Genomic DNA, 19,740 nt, shown 5'->3' with positions numbered 1-19,740 from the left:
CTTCCATGAAATGTTTCTTTCACGTTTTTGTCATTTTAGCAGTTAGCCAGTGCATTCAACTAAGGTAGGTAAAAACAAACATATATCACAGCCATTGCAAGTAAAAACCATCCATCCCGCTCTCCTTCCAATCACTCCTCCCTCCATCCCTCTTTCCATCTCTTACTGCTCCAGTTCATCTCCACACAGTCCTCGTGGTTCATCCAGCGGGCGATGGGCTCCCCTTGAGGTCCACGCATCGAAGTTCCAGTTGGAGCCGTCAGTCCACACAAACTTATCAGACTTAGAGAAGGAGGGAGTGAGAGAGAGAGAGAGAGAGAGAGAGAGAGGTGGATAGAGGAAGAGCGAGGGGAGCGATAGAAAGACAGGTGGTGAGAAAATATGTACAGTGCATTTGGAAAGTATTCAGACCCCTTCACTTTTTCCACATTTTGTTACATTACAGCCTTATTCTAAAATTGATTAAATAAAACATTTTCCTCATCAATATACACACAATACCCCATAATGACAAAGTGAAAACAGATTTTTAGACATTTTTACAAATGTATATAAAAAAAAAAAAACTGAAATACCTTATTTACATAAGTATTCAGACCCTTGCTATGAGACTCAACAATTGAGCTCAGGTGCATCCTGTTTCCAATGAGCATCATTGAGATGTTTCTACAACTTGATTGGAGTCCACCTGTGGTAAATTCAATTGATTGGACATGATTTGGAAAGGCACACACCTGTCTATATAAGGTCCCACAGTTGACAGTGCATGTCAGAGCAAAAACCAAGCCATGAGGTCGAAGGAATTGTCCATAGAGCTCAGAGACAGGATTGTGTCGAGGCACAGATCTGGGGAAGGGTACCAAAAAATATCTGCAGCATTGAAGGTCCTCAAGACAAGAACACAGTGGCCTCCATCGTTCTTAAATGGAAGAAGTTTGGAACCACCAAGACTTTTCCTAGAACTGGCCACCCGGCCAAACTGAGCAATCGAGGGAGAAGGGCCTTGGTCAGGGAGGTGACCAAGAACCCGATGGTCACTCTGACAGAGCTCCAGAGTTCCTCTGTGGAGATGTGAGAACCTTCCAGAAGGACAACCATCTCTGCAGCACTCCACCAATCAGTCCTTTTTGGTAGTAGCCAGACGGAAGCCACTCCTCAGTAAAAGGCACATGACAGCCCAATTGGAGTTTGCCAAAAGGCACCTAAAGGACTCTCAGACCATGAGAAACAAGATTATCTGGTCTGATGAAACCAAGATTGAACTCTTTGGCCTGAATGCCAAGCGTCACGTCTGGAGGAAACCAGGCACCGCTCATCACCTGGCCAATACCATCCCTACGGTGAAGCATGGTGGTGGCAGCATCATGCTGTGGGATGTTTTTCAGCAACAGGGACTGGGATATTAGTCAGGATCGAGGGAAAGATGAACGGCGCAAAGTAAAGAGAGATCCTTGATGAAAAACAGTCTCAGAATGTCCATGAGTGGCCCAGCCAGAGCTCTGACTTTAACCCGATCTAACATCTTTGGAGAGACCTGAAAATAGCTGTACAGCGACGCTCCCCATCCAACCTGACAGAGCTTGAGATGATCTTCAGAGAAGAATGGGATAAACTCCCCAAATACAAGTGTGCCAAGCTTGTAGCGTCATACCCAAGAAGACTCGAGGCTGTAATCACTGCCAAAGGTGCTTCAACAAAGTACTGAGTAAAGGGTCTGAATAGTTAAGTAAATGTGATATTTCTGTTTTTTTTCTTTCTAAAGCCCTGTTTTTGTCATTATGGGGTAGTGTGTAGATTGATGAGGAAAAAAAACAATTGAATCCATTTTAGAATAAGGCTGTAACGTAACAAAATGTGGAAAAGGTCAAGAGGTCTGAATACTGTAAATGTAGATATTAAGATAGAAGTCATGTTCAAAGTTACATATTGTGCTGCAAAGCCTCTCTCTTTCCCCTTCTACCGAACATGTCACGCTTTCCTCCCACACTCATTTACCTCCCTCCTCCATCCACCCACTATCCACTCTGTCCGCTCTTCATCACTCCCTCTCTCCATCCATCACTCTTCCTCTCCTACCTGGAAGAGTTTGAAGCCTCTGGAGTATCTGAACATTTATAGCTTTGGCTGAGGTTTTCATATTGTTGATTAAATGAACTTTGCTCTGCTGTGCTGAAACATCTGGAAAGTGTTACTATAGGGGCCCCCTAAGATGGTGGACATTGGGATATGTGGAGGCCAGGGATTGGTCTATTCAAAACACGCCATCTTATGTTACATAGGGTATATATACCATGTTTGAACAAAGGGACGAAGAGAGTGATCATATTTGAGATTGGGTTTGTTGCTCTCCAGATTCTGCAGAAATCTGTAAATTGATGCTGAAATCCTTGATATAATAAACCTTTATAATCAAGTACAGTGTCAGCGGATTCCTTGTCAACACAGCATCTCAGCATCGTTGTTCGGCCACCACACCTCCTAGCCTGATGTGAGGGCGTTTGGCATAATGCTTCTTCCCTTACTCTCTTCCCCACATTCATTAATCTCCCTTCACCCCCTCTCTCCATCACCCTTCCTCTCCTACCAGGAAGAGTTTGAAGCATTCATCGTCATCACCACGCAAAGCAGGTCAGCGTTGGCTGTTTGTTATGCACCGACACCAGGTGGCCACCGGGGGCAGCAGACCTGCACTTCATCTGAGAGGGAGGAAAGAGAGGAGGAAAAGAAAGAGAAAATAGGTGGGGGGAAGAGAGTGAATGAGTGAGAGAAAAAGAGAGCGCGGGAGGTGCAGACCTAGTGATTTGGAGCCTCAGGCAGAGCCAGTCTGAGGCCCCCTCCACTCTTATGCGCATGCACCATTTTCTTTAATTGGGTTTTATAGTAAAGACATGTAATTAACTATAAAAATGCATTACATTTTAATGTGCCATGAACACATCCAGTCATGATGTTTTATCTGCTTGTTAAACAAATCACTTCAAAAAGTAGGTTACCTTCGCACGTTTATCCAAAATAATTCCAGCATCTGAACAGTGCGCTGTGCACCCGCCAACTTTTTTCCTTCAATTCGCAAGTGGCTGAAACTATCTCAGCGGAGAAAGCATCGAAGCAAGCGAAACAGCGCCCCTCTGTTTTACTATATAGCCCATGTAAGACATGCCATACCTTTTTTTGGCCAGACAGCATCAGATATATGGGCTACACATACATCTCCTCTGCCTCGACGTCGATGGCAGTATTATCAGCAGCACCTGTCGTTTTACTAAATAAATGTGTATTGTAACCCTTTAGAGTCTAAGGGCCTCGTCGAGAACCAGGCTTCCCTAATACGGGTAAGCCTTGGGAAGTTCATGGCAGAAAATCGACCTAATCATGAATGTGTTAAAGTTCTGCCTACAGTTTAATATGAAATGTAGCCAAAATGCTGAGGCGGCATTGGCACGCACTACGGTCTTAAACTCTTGATGGTTGCTAGGCAGCGCACGTTACTACTTCGCATAGCCCACCACATATGCACTGTTTTCTTAACCACAACTGGATGGATCCATAAAGAGTTACTGTGGGAATAAATATTGTAATGACCCAGCTGGGTCATAAAGTAAAAGAGAGACGGGCACCAGGTGTACAGGCAGAACACAGGTTTATTCCTAAATGGGCTATTGTTCAGGCCACAACCCACGCCGCTAAACCTCGAACATACACAAATAGAACATGTCAAAATCAAGGGTCCCGAACCGAAGAGCAGAGATATGAGACCGTAACCCCTATTTAATCATTCCCAAAATCCCGCGGGATTACCCATCATACCCCCCAACCTTTCCATCTGTCCTGGCATATTTAACCCCTGCTAGTACCAATGAGAACGATAACACATCCATGAACACAGAACACAATACAGGGTCGTTACATAGCCCCCTCCTTTCTAAACCCTAGCCCCTAGGGTTACAAAACAAAATCCTTAAAACGACCCGGAGGTCGCATCAGTCTCTTGTGCCTCCCCTTGACTCCCACTGGTGGACCCCCAGAACACTCATCTGCCCCAATGTCATTTCCAGCACCCCCGAAGAGGCAGCCCCGTCCCAGGCTCAGCTTGCATTAGAGTCTCCTCGCTAGACTGTCCCCGTGTGCTCACATCAGAGTCCTCACTTCCATTCCCTACCGTTTTCCTCCCTCTGTAGGGCGCCAATCGGTCCCGGTGGACCACCACCTTCCTGCCCCGTGGGGAACCTCCACCCGGTACGTCACCTCCCCCACTCTCTCTATCACCAGGCACGGCCCCACCCAGGCACTGTCCAACTTTGGGCACCGCCCCTTCTTGCGCGTGGGGTTGTGAAGCCACACTCGTTCTCCCGCTCCAAAGTGCCTCCCCCTAGCGCGTGAGTCATAGTGGCGCTTTTGGCGCATTCCTGCGTTCTCGAGTTGCTCTCTTGCGAAGGTGTGAGCCGCTTCTAACCGGTTCTGCAGTCGACGAACATAGTTCGGGCCAGGCAAAACCCCGTCGTCGTTATCAGGAGGGTGGCCAAACGTCAGTTCGGCTGGGGTGCGCAACTCACGACCTAACATTAGTAGCGCTGGGAGCACGCAGTCGATTCCTGAACAGCCGACCTACATGCCATGAGAATAAACGGTAAGTGGGTGTCCCAATCTCTCTGGTGTTTTGAGGTAACGATAGCCAGCTGTTGTGCTAATGTTCTGTTAAATCTTTCCACCAGCCCATCACTCTGGGGATGAAGCGGAGTAGTGCGCGTCTTCTCCGCGCCTAACCGTCTACACAACTCTGAGAACACCCGTGACTCAAAGTTTCTCCCCTGGTCGCTGTGTATAGACTGTGGCACCCCGAACCGACTGATTATTCCCCTACCAATGCATCAGCTACTGTTTCTGCCTCCTGGTCTGGGAGAGCGTAAGCCTCTGGCCACTTGGTGAAGTAGTCCATAGCAGTTAGAATCCACCTGTTACCGCTGTCTGTGATTGGAAACGGTCCAACTATGTCTACCCCCAGTCTCCCCCATGGGCTCCCCTACTGGGAATTGTTGTAGGAGGGCGTGTGACTGACCTGGAGGTCCTTTCTTAGCAGCACACTCATCGCACTGCCTGCAAAAGTCCTCCACATCCCTCCTGTGCCTGGCCCAATAGAAGCCTTTACGTACGCGCTTTAACGTTTTGGAGACCCCAAAATGCCCTGCGCCTACTCCCCCGTGAAGCTGCTGTAACACGCTCCCTTGCAGCCTTTTGGGAACCACTACCTGCCACGTCATTTCTCCAGTAGCTGGCTTTTTCCACCCCCTCTGGAGCACTCCCTCAGCCACTCTAAGGACTGAGAATTTAGCCCAGAGGCCTTTGGTGACTGGTGATAGAGGGGCTACTTCCCCCCATGGCGGTCGTCTTCTCTCTTCCACCCACCCCCAGCACAGGACGCAGCTCTGCGTCCTCCTCCTGGCGACGCCTCCACTCCCCCGACGTCCACAGCCTCAAGCTCCCGGCACTCTGTCACCCTCAGCTGACTCACCGTGGCGGTGACTCCCTCCTCCATGCACAGTTCCCTCTCTCGCTCCACCCGTTTGGCGCAGTACCCACAGCCGTCCTCAGCACACGGGCGGCGGGACAAGGCGTCTGCATTGCTGTGGCGAAGGCCGGCCCTGTGCTCCACCTGGAAGTCGTAGGGTTGCAGCTCCTCCAACCAGCGGGCGATCTGACCCTCTGGCTCCTTGAAGGAGAGAAGCCACTGCAGGGCGGAGTGATCCGTCCGCACCACAAACGGCAGGCCCCCAGGTAGTACTTGAAATGGCGTACTGCTGCCACGACAGCCAAAAGCTCCCTCCTTGTCACGCAGTAGCGTTTTTCAGCCTTATCAAAAGTTCTGCTGTAATAAGCTACTACGTGCTCCCCGTCAGAACCACGCTGAGCCAGCACGGCCCCCAAGCCCTCATTGCTTGCATCGGTGTCCAGAATAAACGGACGGTTTGGGTCTGGTGAGGACAGGACAGGGGCCTCCACCAGGGCACGTTTGAGGGCCTCAAACGCCCGCTGGTGCTCTTCGGTCCACTGAAAGACAGTGTCCTTCTTGAGAAGGTGGTTCAAAGGAGCTGCTATCCCCGCAAACCCTTTCACAAACCTACGATAGTAGGATGCCAGACCCAGGAAGCTCTTAACCTCTTTTTTTTTCCTTTGGAATTGGCCACCCCCTCACAGCCTCCACTTTGTCTGGCAACGTGCTGATACCCTCACCACCCAGCTGATGACCCAGGAACGCCAACTCCCTTTGCATGAAATGGCACTTTTCCGGGTGTAATTTTAGCCCGCCCCGAGATCCTCTCCAGCACTCGCCTAAGTGCCCCCAGTGCCCCCTCAAACGACGTGCCGTGTACCAATATGTCGTCTAGGTACACGACACACTCGTCTCTCGGAACCCCCGCCAGCACTCTGTCCATGAGCCTCTCAAAGGTGGCAGGAGCATTACAAAGCCCGAAGCACAGCACCTTGAACTGCCAATGGCCCCTATCCGTGGAGAAGGCCGTTTTCCACGTGCCCCAGGCGAGAGGGCACCTGCCAGTAGCCACTGCGCAGATCAAGGGAAGAGAACCACGAGGACCCTCTGACGTGGTCTAGCGACTCATCGATCCTCGGTATGGGGTAAGAGTCTTTAATGGTGACAGAATTTAGGCCCCTGTAGTCCGCACAAAACCTAAGTTTACCCCCTTTCTTAGGCACCATGACGACCGGCGCGGACCACGGGCTGTCTGATGGCTCAATGAAATCAGCCCGCAACATGTCAGCAATAGCTGTGGCTGCTGCTTCCCTCTTGGCAAGGGGAATGCGACGGGCCCGAATTTTAATGGGTTGGTTGTCCCCAGTGTCGATGTTGTGCTGAACCAGGTGCGTTTGCCCTACCTCATCTTCCCCCCAAGCGAAGCTATCTTTAAAGTCAAACAGCAGCTGCTTTAATTGTCTCTGTTGTCCCTCGTCCAGACCTTGACAGTTTTTCAGCCACACAGCCTCAACGGGCGTCGATAACTTCCTCCTTCCCCCGTCGGGCTGATGGGGTGAAGGAGCCAGTGTGTTTTGGGCTACTGGGATGCCTGTGCTTGCACCATTATGGGGAGTGAAGGTCGTTGCCGCCGGAGACAGCTGCTGGGATGGAACAACGACCAAGGGAGCAGCCGGGACGACCAGTGGAGTTTCGGCAAGCTTGGAGGAAGACGGAGGGACAGCCCTGCCCCCTGCTGGCCCTCCCGTAGGCGACATTCCCACTGTGGGCCCCCCCGACAGCCTCAAAGTGCCCGAAGCTAAGTCCAACTGAGCCCCACAGTTTTTCAAAAAGTCCATTCCTAGTATACAGGGGTCCTGTACCGCTGCTACCCACACCGGACACCCCACAGTTCTCCCCCCCACAGTCACAGACACCCGACACTTCCCTAACATGGGGGCTAGCTCCCCCGTGACAGTCCGTAGCTGGACAAAGGTCGGCTCCACCCGCACCCCAACAGGTAGTATGTCTGGTCTCACCAGGGTTACTGTAGAGCCCGTGTCGACCAGGGCCAAACATTCCACCCCCTCTACCTTGACGATGACATTGCAGAAGTCCCCAATGGTGGTACGTCCCACCACAACTACCGGACTAGGAAACACGGTGGCCGCTACACCCCTGGGGAAGCAGGTCCCCACCCTCTTGCCTGCACTGCTGGGTACATCTTCTGCTTACTGTGGGTTCGGGGCGGAGGAATGGGCCCGCGCTGCCCCCTGCGCGAGAACCCGCTGTCGTTTCCCTGTTGACTGGAGAATCTGCCACACTCCCGCTGAATGTGGCCAGTCTGGCCACAACCCCAGCAGACAATGGAAGTTGAGCTGACACTGCGATGTTGTCTGGAGCCCTTCTCAATGACAAGCGAAGCGGTCTTGACTAACCCTCCCAACTCGTCGACCCACTCTGGTTTGGTGACCCCCAGCACCCCGGCCGCCGCTGCTCTCACCTCTGGTTGACTGGCAACCTCCACTCTCACTCCCTCACCCCAGATCAGCTCCCTCTTCCTGGCTATCTCCACTGCAGCCCGCAGAGATGCTGGGTCCGACATCTGCACATGCTTACCCAGTTCGGTGGAGGAGAGCGCTCTAATGAAACTGTCCCGTGCCAGCTCGTCTTGCACCCCAATCGACATATTTGCATAAGCCCGCCTGGTCAGGCTCAGAATATCACTTGCCAACGCCTTTAATGATTCCCCCTGAAGTCTCTTTTTGTTATTCAGTTCAATCCGCAGCATGTTGGGCTGTGCATCGCTGCCAAACGGCCCCCCAATGCCTCCACTAGCGCACCGTAGTCGCCCCTCTCGTCCGGGGCTAGCGTTAGCAGGCATTCCGACGCCTCCTCTGACAGGCTCAGGGCAAGCTGTAACCCTTTCGTCTCGTCAGACCACCTCCCGGCTCTAGCCAACAACTCGAATTGAGTGAAAAAAACTTCCCATTTACCTTGTCCATTGAACTTTGGAAGTTTAGCCGCTACCGTGGCTAATGGCAATAGGGGCGCTGCCATCTCTGTTTACATAAGGAGGTCCAGCCATTTCCGCACGCGGTGACGTCGATATCTCCGTCGCCGTGACGTCTGTTCTGGTCGAGCGGTTTGAAGGAAAACCCGCCCGTTCTGCCATCTTGCTGACTGACAATTTAACTCCCGCCATGTGGCTCTCCAGCTCCTCTACAGCCGTCCTCGCCTGACCCTCCCGACCGGGTACACCCGAGCCCCCAACGGCCACTTTGTCCGACTCTTCCTTAACTTTCCGCCTCGCCCGATCATCCTGACCGTAGATGCGAGTCACGCTAACGCTAACCACGGCCTATACTGAAACAGCTAACTCGCCTAATCTCGATCTATCCCGTCGTTCGAAAGCACTTCTGACACCAATGTAATGACCCAGCTGGGTCATAAAGTAAAAGAGAGACGGGCACCAGGTGTACAGGCAGAACACAGGTTTATTCCTAAATGGGCTATTGTTCAGGCCACAACCCACGCCGCTAAACCTCGAACATACACAAATAGAACATGTCAAAATCAAGGGTCCCGAACCGAAGAGCAGAGATATGAGACCATAACCCCTATTTAATCATTCCCAAAATCCCGCGGGATTACCCATCATACCCCCCAACCTTTCCATCTGTCCTGGCATATTTAACCCCTGCTAGTACCCATGAGAACGATAACACATCCATGAACACAGAACACAATACAGGGTCGTTACAATATCAATGTATGACAAAAATATTGGAATAAAGTAAGTCAATGCAATCAAATTGTTACTTACTGAAACTCCAAAAGTCATCCAATTGTTACAATACATTTGAAGCAATAGCCTACCCCCATGTGTTCAACTATTTCAGTACCGTTTCGCGCTGCTTTGAGACAAGCGTGGGGACTCCTCTTGATAAATCAATCAATGTCAGATTTTTCTTATCACTGAATCTCCGTTTGGATATTGGTTAGGCTACAATTAGGCTGTAGACATGTTAGCTAAATTGAGGCGAGTGCTAGTCATGATCATCTTGTCTAGCACTGATCAGAACATTTTGCCAGCATGTTATGTAGTTTAACAAGTGGATTATTTAGCTCTTCACTCCCAGTCGTTTAGTTATCTAGGTCTACTTCCGACAAAAAGGCCTACCTCCGACAAAAAGCCTGTGACTCTTCTTAATCAATCAATGTGGTTTTTATCTCCGTCTGTATATTTGGTTAATTCTCTGTCTGGGCAAATAAGTGGAGGTGGTACAGCTCATCTATTAGTTTGCTAATCTATCACTGATCAAAAACATTTAGCATGCAATAATGTAGCCTAAATCAAGTGTAGGCCTATTATTTTGCTCAATCGCGTAACTCAACTCCAAAAGCCCGCGAGTTTGTGAAATATGAACACGAGACTCACATACTTTAGAAAATATAGATAGCTATTATTTTCTATCGGTATCATGATGAAGATACTCTCAATGTAAGACCCTACTCCTGCTCCCTAACAAAGGCGAATGAGGTTAGGAAAGAGATGTAACGTTGATCAATAAAGCATGCCCTTACAAAAAAATATTGCAGTTTTGGAACTAACTGCAGTCAACTGTGGTATTTTGGACGCAGTAATTGCAGAATAGTTGAACTGCAGTTACACTGCAAAATCACCTGCAGTAAAATAAACATTGTTATTTTGGACACAGTATTTGCCGCATACTGCAGTTATACTAAACTCTGACTGCAATCTTTTTTCGTAAGGGTGGTCTTGCCATGGGCTCTGTTACAAAATATCACTTTTTTTAATATGACAGCTGTTCCACACGTTGCCATGATGGCAAGTTGTGTGGGAAAAATATTGTTTTTATTTTATTGTTATATTTCATTGTATTCTAACTACAAAATATACACTGAATATACCAAACATTAGGAACATCTTCCTAATATTGAGTTACTATTGATTTAATTCATATGGACATAACATAATTAAACTCAAGATATGCCATTCTCTTGTTTTGAAAATACATTTTCTTAGTCTTATAATGTCTCTTGCGACCTGCCTAAACAAACTAATAATGGGTTTATTTTTGATGGTGTATATTCCACTGGGAATGTGATGAAATAAATAAAAGCTGAAATAAATCATTCTCTCTACTATTATTCTGACATTTCACATTCTTAAAATAAAGTGGTGATCCTAACTGACCTAAGACAGGGAATTTTTTACTAGGATTAAATGTCAGGAATTGTGAAAAACTGAGTTTAAATTTATTTGGCTATGGTGTATGTAAACTTCCGACTTCAACTGTATACATACATACATACATACATACACACACACACACACACACACACACACACACACACACACACACACACACACTACATTACTAGAAGTATGTAGACACCTGCTTATTGAACATTTCATTCCAAAATCATGGGCATTAATATGGAGTTGGTCCCCCCTTTTCTGCTATAACAGCCTCCACTCTTCTGGGAAGGCTTTCTGCTAGATGTTGGATCATTGCTGCGGGGACTTTCATTCAGTCACAAGAGCATTAGTGAGGTAGGGCACTGATGTTGGGTAATTAGGCCTGGCTCGCAGTCGGCGTTCCAATTCATCCCAAAGGTGTTTGATGCGGTTGAGGTCAGGGTTCTGTGCAGGCCATTCAAGTTCTTCCACACCGATCTCGGCAAACCATTTCTGTATGGACCTCGCTTTGTGCACGGGGGCATTGTCATGCTGAAACAGGAAAGGACCTACCCCAAACTGTTGCCAAAAAGTTGGAAGCACAGAATCGTCTAGAATGTAATTGTATGCTGTAGCGTTAACATTTCCCTTCACTGGAACTAAAGGGCTAGAACTAAACAGCCCCAGACCATTATTTATCCTCCACCAAACTTTACAGTTGGCACTATGCATTGAGGCAGGTAGCGTTCTCCTGGCATCCGCCAAACCCAGATTTGTCCATCGGACTGCCAGGTGGTGAAGCGTGATTCATCACTCCAGAGAACGCATTTCCACTGCTCCAGTGTCCAATAGTGGCGAGCTTTACATCACTCCAGCTGACGCTTGGCATTGCGCATGGTGATCTTAGGCTTGTGTACGGCTGCTCGGCCATGGAAACCCATTTCATTAAGCTCCCAACGAACAGTTATTGTGCTGACGTTGCTTCCAGAGGCAGTTTGGAACTCGGTAGTGAGTGTTGCAACCGAGGACAGATCGTTTTTACGCGCTTCAGCACTCAGCGGCCCGTTCTGTGAGCTTGCATGGCCTACCACTTTGCAGCTGAGCCGTTGTTGCTCCTAGACGTTTCCACTTCACAATAAGAGCATTTACAATTGACTGGGGCAGCTCTAGCATGGCAGAAATTTGACGAACTGACTTGTTGTAATGGTGGCGTCCTGTGACGATGCCACGTTGAAAGTCACTGAGCTCTTCAGTAAGGCCATTCTACTGCCAATGTTTGTCTGTGGAGATTGCATGGCTGTGTACTCAATGTTATACACCTGTCAGCAACGGGTGTGGCTGAAATAGCCGATTCCACTCATTTGAAGGGGTGCCCACATACTTTTGTATATACTGTACCAGTCAAAAGTTTGGACACACCTACTCATTCCAGGGGTTTTCTTTATTTTTACTATTTTCTACTTTATATAATAGTGACAACATCACAACTACGAAATAACACATATGAATCATGTAGTAACCAAAAAAGTGTTAAACTAATCAAAATATATTTTATATTTCAGATTCTTCAAATAGCCACCCTTTGCCTTGATGACAGCTTTGCACACTCTTGCCATTCTCTCAACCAGCTTCATGAGGTAGTTACCTGGAATGCATTTCAATTAAAAGGTGTGCCATGTTAAAAGTTAATTTGTGGAATTTCTTTCCTTCTTAATACGTTTGAGCCAATCAGTTGTGTTGTGACAAGGTAGGGGTGGTATGCAGAAGCTAGCTCTATTTGGTAAAAGACCACATCCATATTATGGCAAGAACAGCTCAAATAAGCAAAGAGAAACAACAGTCCATCATTACTTTAAGACATGAAACTGTATCTCATGAGGACCGCCACAGGAAAGGAAGACCCAGAGTTACCTCTGCTACAGAGGATAAATTCATTCGAGTTAACTGCACCTCAGATTGCAGCCCAAATAAATGCTTCACAGAGTTCAACTAACAGACACATCTCAACATCAACTGTTCAGAGGAGACTGTGTGAATCAGGCCTTCATGGTCGAATTGCTGCAAAGAAACCCCTACTAAAGGACACCAATAAGAAGAAGAGACTTGGTGGGCCAAGAAACACGAGCAATGGACATTAGACCGGTAGAAATCTGTCCTTTGGTCTGATGAGTCCAAATATGAGATTTTTGGTTCCAACCGCCGTGTCTTTGTGAGACGCAGAGTAGGTGAACGGATGATCTACGCATGTGTGGTTCCCACTGTGAAGCATGGAGGAGGAGGTGTCTACGCATGTGTGGTTCCCACTGTGAAGCATGGAGGAGGAGGTGTGATGGTGTGGGGGTGCTTTGCTGGTGACACTGTCAGTGATTTATTTAGAATTCAAGGCACACTTAACCAGCATGGCTACCACAGCATTCTGCAGCGACACACCATCCCATCTGGTTTGGGCTTAGTGGGACTATCATTTGTTTTTCAACAGGACAATGACCCAAAACACACCTCCAGGCTGTCTAAGGGCTATTTGACCAAGAAGGAGAGAGATGGAGTGCTGCATCAAATGACCTGGCCTCCACAATCACCCGACCTCAACCCAGTTGAGATGGTTTGGGATGAGTTGGACCGCAGAGTGAAGGAAAAGCAGCCAACAAGTGCTCAGCATATGTGGGAACTCCTTCAAGACTGTTGGAAAAGCATTACAGGTGAAGCTGGTTGAGAGAATGCCAAGAGTGTGCAAAGCTGTCATCAAGGAAAAGGGTGGCTACTTCGAAGAATCTAAAATCTAAAATATATTTGGATTTGTTTAACACTTTTTAGGTTACAACATGATTCCATACAGTGGGGAAAAAAGTATTTAGTCAGCCACCAATTGTGCAAGTTCTCCCACTTAAAAAGATGAGAGAGGCCTGTAATTTTCATCATACAAATTGAGGAAAAAAAATACAGAAAATCACATTGTAGGATTTTTAATGAATTTATTTGCAAATTATGGTGGAAAATAAGTATTTGGTCACCTACAAACAAGCAAGATTTCTGGCTCTCACAGACCTGTAACTTCTTCTTTAAGAGGCTCCTCTGTCCTCCACTCGTTACCTGTATTAATGGCACCTGTTTGAACTTGTTATCAGTATAAAAGACACCTGTCCACAACCTCAAACAGTCACACTCCAAACTCCACTATGGCCAAGACCAAAGAGCTGTCAAAGGACACCAGAAACAAAATTGTAGACCTGCACCAGGCTGGGAAGACTGAATCTGCAACAGGTAAGCAGCTTGGTTTGAAGAAATCAACTGTGGGAGCAATTATTAGGAAATGGAAGACATACAAGACCACTGATAATCTCCCTCGATCTGGGGCTCCACGCAAGATCTCACCCCGTGGGGTCAAAATAATCACAAGAACGGTGAGCAAAAATCCCAGAACCACACGGGGGGACCTAGTGAATGACCTGCAGAGAGCTAAAGTAACAAAGCCTACCATCAGTAACACACTACGCCGCCAGGGACTCAAATCCTGCAGTGCAAGACGTGTCCCCCTGCTTAAGCCAGTACATGTCCAGGCCCGTCTGAAGTTTGCTAGAGTGCATTTGGATGATCCAGAAGAGGATTGGGAGAATGTCATATGGTCAGATGAAACCAAAATAGAACTTTTTGGTAAAAACTCAACTCGATCGTGTTTGGAGGACAAAGAATGCTGAGTTGCATCTAAAGAACACCATAACTACTGTGAAGCATGGGGGTGGAAACATCATGCTTTGGGGCTGTTTTTCTGCAAAGGGACCAGGACGACTGATCCGTGTAAAGGAAAGAATGAATGGGGCCATGTATCGTGAGATTTTGAGTGAAAACCTCCTTCCATCAGCAAGGGCATTGAAGATGAAACGTGGCTGGGTCTTTCAGCATGACAATGATCCCAAACACACCGCCCGGGCAACGAAGGAGTGGCTTCGTAAGAAGCATTTCAAGGTCCTGGAGTGGCCTAGCCAGTCTCCAGATCTCAACCCCATAGAAAATCTTTGGAGGGAGATGAAAGTCTGTGTTGCCCAGCGACAGCCCCAAAACATCACTGCTCTAGAGGAGATCTGCATGGAGGAATGGGCCAAAATACCAGCAACAGTGTGTGAAAACCTTGTGAAGACTTACAGAAAACGTTTGACCTGTGTCATTGCCAACAAAGGGTATATAACAAAGCATTGAGAAACTTTTGTTAATGACCAAATACTTATTTTCCACCATAATTTGCAAATAAATTCATTAAAAATCCTACAATGTGATAGTCTGTCATAGTTGACGTGTACCTATGATGAAAATTACAGGCCTCTCATCTTTTTAAGTGGGAGAACTTGCACAATTGGTGGCTGACTAAATACTTTTTTTTCCCCACTGTATGTGTTATTTCATAGTTTTGACGTCTTCACTATTATTTTACAATGTAGAAAATAGTAAAAATAAAGGAAAACCTTTGAATGAGTAGGTGTCCAAACTTTTGACTGGTACTGTATATATATATATATATATATATATATATATATATATATATTAAGTGGGGAGAAGAAGTATTTGATACACTGCCGATTTTTCAGGTTTTCTTACTTACAAAACATGTAGAGGTCTGTAATTTTTTATCATATGTACACTTCAACTGTGAGAGACGGAATCTAAAACAAAAATCCAGAAAATCACATTGTATGATCTTTAAGTAATTAATTTGCATTTTATTGCATGACATAAGTATTTGATACATCAGAAAAGCAGAACTTAATATTTGGTACAGAAACCTTTGTTTGCAATTACAGCGATCATACGTTTCCTGTAGGTCTTGACCAGGTTTGCACACACTGCAGCAGGGATTTTGGCCCACTCCTCTATACAGACCTTCTCCAGATCCTTCAGGTTTCGGGGCTGTCGCTGGGCAATACGTACTTTCAGCTCCCTCCAAAGATTTTCTATTGGGTTCAGGTCTGGAGACTGGCTAGGCTATTCCTTGAGACCTTGAGATGCTTCTTACGGAGCCACTCCTTAGTTGCCCTGGCTGTGTATTTCGGGTCGTTGTCATGCTGGAAGACCCAGCCACGACCCATCTTCAATGCTCTTACTGAGAGAAGGAGGTTGTTGGCCAAGATCTCTTGCAGTTGAAGTGAACCTATGATATAAATTACAGACCTCTACATGCTTTGTAAGTAGGAAAACCTGCAAAATCGGCAGTGTATCAAATACTTGTTCTCCTATATATATATACACACACACATTTCAATTTTTCGCTGCCTCAAGGGCCCCCTACGGGCTTGGGCCCTGGGCCTTCAGCCCCTGTAAACCCCTGAATTAATCAGGCCCTGGATCCACACTAGGCAGCTGTTGCAGGAGTGCATTTTTCATTAGCTGTCCACTGGTCGCAAAAACAATGATTGATAGCTTAAACTTCTTCAATTCAACCATTATTGGGTTACAATACACATATACAGTGCCTTCAGAAAGTAATCATAACCCATGACTTATTCCACATTTTGTTGTGTTACAGCATGAATTCAAAATGGATTAAATATATATGTTGTTCTCACCCATCAACACACAATAGCCGATAATGACAAAGTGAAAACGTGTTTTTAGACATGCGTTGCAGTTGTGCTTCCTGATGTACTATGCTGACTGCTCCCATTTGTATTATATTGTAAATATATTCTTTTAATAGTTCACAAAAGTTTATTGCAACGTACTGGCCACCTACTCATCTACTTTCTTAAAAAAATTTTGCAAATGTATTTCAAATGAAATACAGCAATATCTCATTTACATAAGTATTCACACCCCTGCGTCAATACTTTGTAGAAACACCTTTGGTCTTTTTGGGTAAGTCTCGAAGAGCTTTCCACACCTGGATTGTGCAACATTTGTAGAAATTATACTTCCACTATGAGGTATTGTGTGTAGGCCAGTGACCCAAAAAAATCGGAATTAATCCATTTTAAATTCAGACTGTAACACAACAAAATATGGAAAAAGTCAAGGGGTGTGAATACTTTCTGAAGGCACTGTATTTGTGAACAGCCATCCACAACAACCACAATCTGTAAGGCGCAAAAAGCTAAATGAGAGAGCAGCAGTGTGATTCACATCAACGTGCTATGTCGATATCAATAATAAGTGATATCCGTATCACTGCTGTCTTCCTTACCTCCAATCATTTATTCAAGTTGGATCATCTTTGGATGCCAACAGCAGTCACACCATTGGAAGACATACTGTATCCTATAAAAGCCTATTCCTGCTCTTTTCCCGCGATCAATCAAACGCATTTGGTGTGTCATCATAGAGGTCTCTGACTTGTGGTCAGACTCGCTCAGGCGGAACAAAAGTAAACTTTTTTCAATGCTAATTTGAATATTATTGAGTCCCGTGACACTTGTGGGGGTCGTAGAGCAACGGAAACACCATCGTGTTCGTGAGAGTCTCATGTATCCATAGAGGGGTCATATACATAAACGGCCAAACCGTTTGGACGCTACAGACCGTTTTTGTGAGAAGACCGATTTAAGATGTCTGCTGTAGCTCGGCCACCTTCCACCCCAGATGCAGAAGGCCGACATCAGCGGATGAGGTGAATTGAGACGAAGGCCATGCAAAAACCCAGACATCTCTAGCTTAGGCACATCGTTTTTTTGTTTTGTTTGTTTTTTATGCCCCAAACGGAGAAATATTTTTATTTGTATTTTTGTATTTTAATTATGCATAGCTCATGAGGCTTCTTGATGATGTGAGGGCTGAGGCAATTGCCTCTTCTGCCTAATGGTAAATCCACCAGTGGGAGTAAGATGGATACATTACAGAACAGCTCTAATTATGACAATGGATTGAACGCTTCACTTCACTGTATTACCATTGTATTGAAATGGACAGGCTGCCTGACTACAGGTAGAGCAATAACATGCTACATTTGATAGTGTCGTAATATCATTCTCCTGTCATATATTATGTTGTTTACCTCAGCGTCAGTGAAGTTGAGAGGAGCACTGTAGTACTTCATACAGTAGGAGCCCAGCCTGTACCAGTCTTCATACTTCTTCAGGTCACAGGCTCTGGGCATGTCACACGTTGCAGTCTCCTCCTGGAGATCCACTGGGACAGTATCGCCACCTAGGGGACAATGATGGAATAACTACTGTCCTGTGGCCTGATTTACTAAGAAAATCAGCCACAACAGCCACAAACTGAACATTCCTATGACATGCACAGGCCGCTAACAGAACTCTCCCATTCCATAATTCACTAAACTGATCAATGCACACACCATATATCATCCCAGGGGCCTAAGAAATGCCTACCTAAGAACTCTAATAATATATTTTCTAAAGCTGCCATCCCAGATATTGCCATTGTACTATTGTTTAGTATATATTGCATATTTTAACATTATATTAAAAGTATTGTGTTAGTTTAGGGTTTTGCTATTTGATCATAATCTATCATTGTAAATTAGTGTACAATTCAGTCTATGACTGCGAGAAACCAATAACATCTACTACTCACAAAATACTGTAAGTGACTACATATGTGTAAAGAATGCATCTCATTTTCATTTGGATATAAAAGAGGAAAGCACATTTTCAGCTTCAAAACAGATTATTTTCAGAATGTATGGTCGATAATCACCATGAACATTTTAAATCAATCTGTCACCACTATCATCAAAACACATACTGTAATCAATGCAACTCTCTTACCGGTACTTCTGTGGAATGACAAAGCCATTTTTGTCCCAAGTAGTGACATCATCACAATCATTTACATTTTTACATTTAAGTCATTTAGCAGACGCTCTTATCCAGAGCGACTTACAAATTGGTGGATTAAACTTAGGATAGCCAGTGGGACAACCACATATTGATCACAGTAAGTACACTTCTTCAAACAAGCAGCTGTGAGCAAAGTCAGTGCAATCAGGGACAACTACATCTCGATCACAATAAGTACATTTCTTTAAACAAGTCAGTGCTAGCAGGTGAAATAAGTCAGGTGTTAGTTTAGACAAAAGACAGTGGTAGTAAAGGGGGGGTAGAAGGATTACTATTATACTATTCCAGGTATTCCTTAAAGAGGTAGGGTTTCAAGTGTCTCCGGAAGGTGGTCAGTGACTCCGCTGTCCTGGCGTCATGGGGGAGCTTGTTTCACCATTAGGGTGCCAGAGCAGCGAATAGCTTTGACTGGGCTGAGCGGGAACTGTGCTTCCATAGAGGTAGAGGGGCTAGCAGGCCAGAGGTGGATGAACGTAGTGCCCTCGTTTGGGTGTAGGATCAGAGCCTGAAGGTAAGGAGGTGCCGTTCCCCTCACAGCTCCGTAGGCAAGTACCATGGTTTTGTAGTAGATGCGAGCTTCAACTGGAAGACAGTGGAGTGTGCGGAGGATTGGGGTGACGTGAGAGAACTTGGGAAGGTTGAACACCAGACAGGCTGCAGCGTTCTGGATAAGTTGCAGGGGTTTATCAGGCTGACAAACTTCATCTTGGTTCCTCTGATTCTGCGTTTCCTAAAAACAAACAACCTCAATCATAACAGTTTACTTTACTTATTAAATAAATAAAAATATTTTAAATAAATACATTTATATATAAATAAATTGTATTAACCTTTATTTCACCAGGTAAATTATCTGAGAACATAGTCTATAGCACTATTCTAGGAATGCCATTTAAAGCAAACATCTTGTTGTCAAATTGACTGTGGCTGGCGATTGTACCGAGCGCTGACGGATTGTGCCACAGGAGGGGCCGAGTGGCTCCAGCTAATTTGAGTGGCTCCGCGCGCTAACCGATTGTACGTGCCACAGCCTCTGGCACAATCCGCAGTGGCACAATCGTTTATCACCCAGTCAATTTGACAACAAGAGCCGGGTGTCCGTCTTTTGTTGACCAATAAGAAGGATGCACCATTAGAATGCAATTTTAGGTTCCCCAATAAATAAATAAATATTGTGAAACACTATCATTCCACTATTACTGTAGAAGTATTAAATAATTTTTCTGAAATTACAATGCAACAATATTACATATTTGCACAAAGTAATCTGAAAAATAACC

At 45.9% G+C, this 19,740-nt stretch overlaps 1 pseudogene; it reads right to left on the bottom strand.

Annotated features, from left to right (window-relative positions):
* Positions 1-131: 131 nt before the first annotated feature.
* LOC123481572 lies at positions 132-18,455 on the bottom strand (annotated as a pseudogene).
* Positions 18,456-19,740: the final 1,285 nt, after the last annotated feature.

The sequence above is a fragment of the Coregonus clupeaformis genome, chromosome 21 (genome assembly GCF_020615455.1).
Source record: "Coregonus clupeaformis isolate EN_2021a chromosome 21, ASM2061545v1, whole genome shotgun sequence".
NCBI lineage: Eukaryota > Metazoa > Chordata > Actinopteri > Salmoniformes > Salmonidae > Coregonus > Coregonus clupeaformis.
The sequence above is the reverse complement of the archived record's forward strand: the minus strand, read 5'-3'. Positions and strand labels throughout refer to the sequence as shown.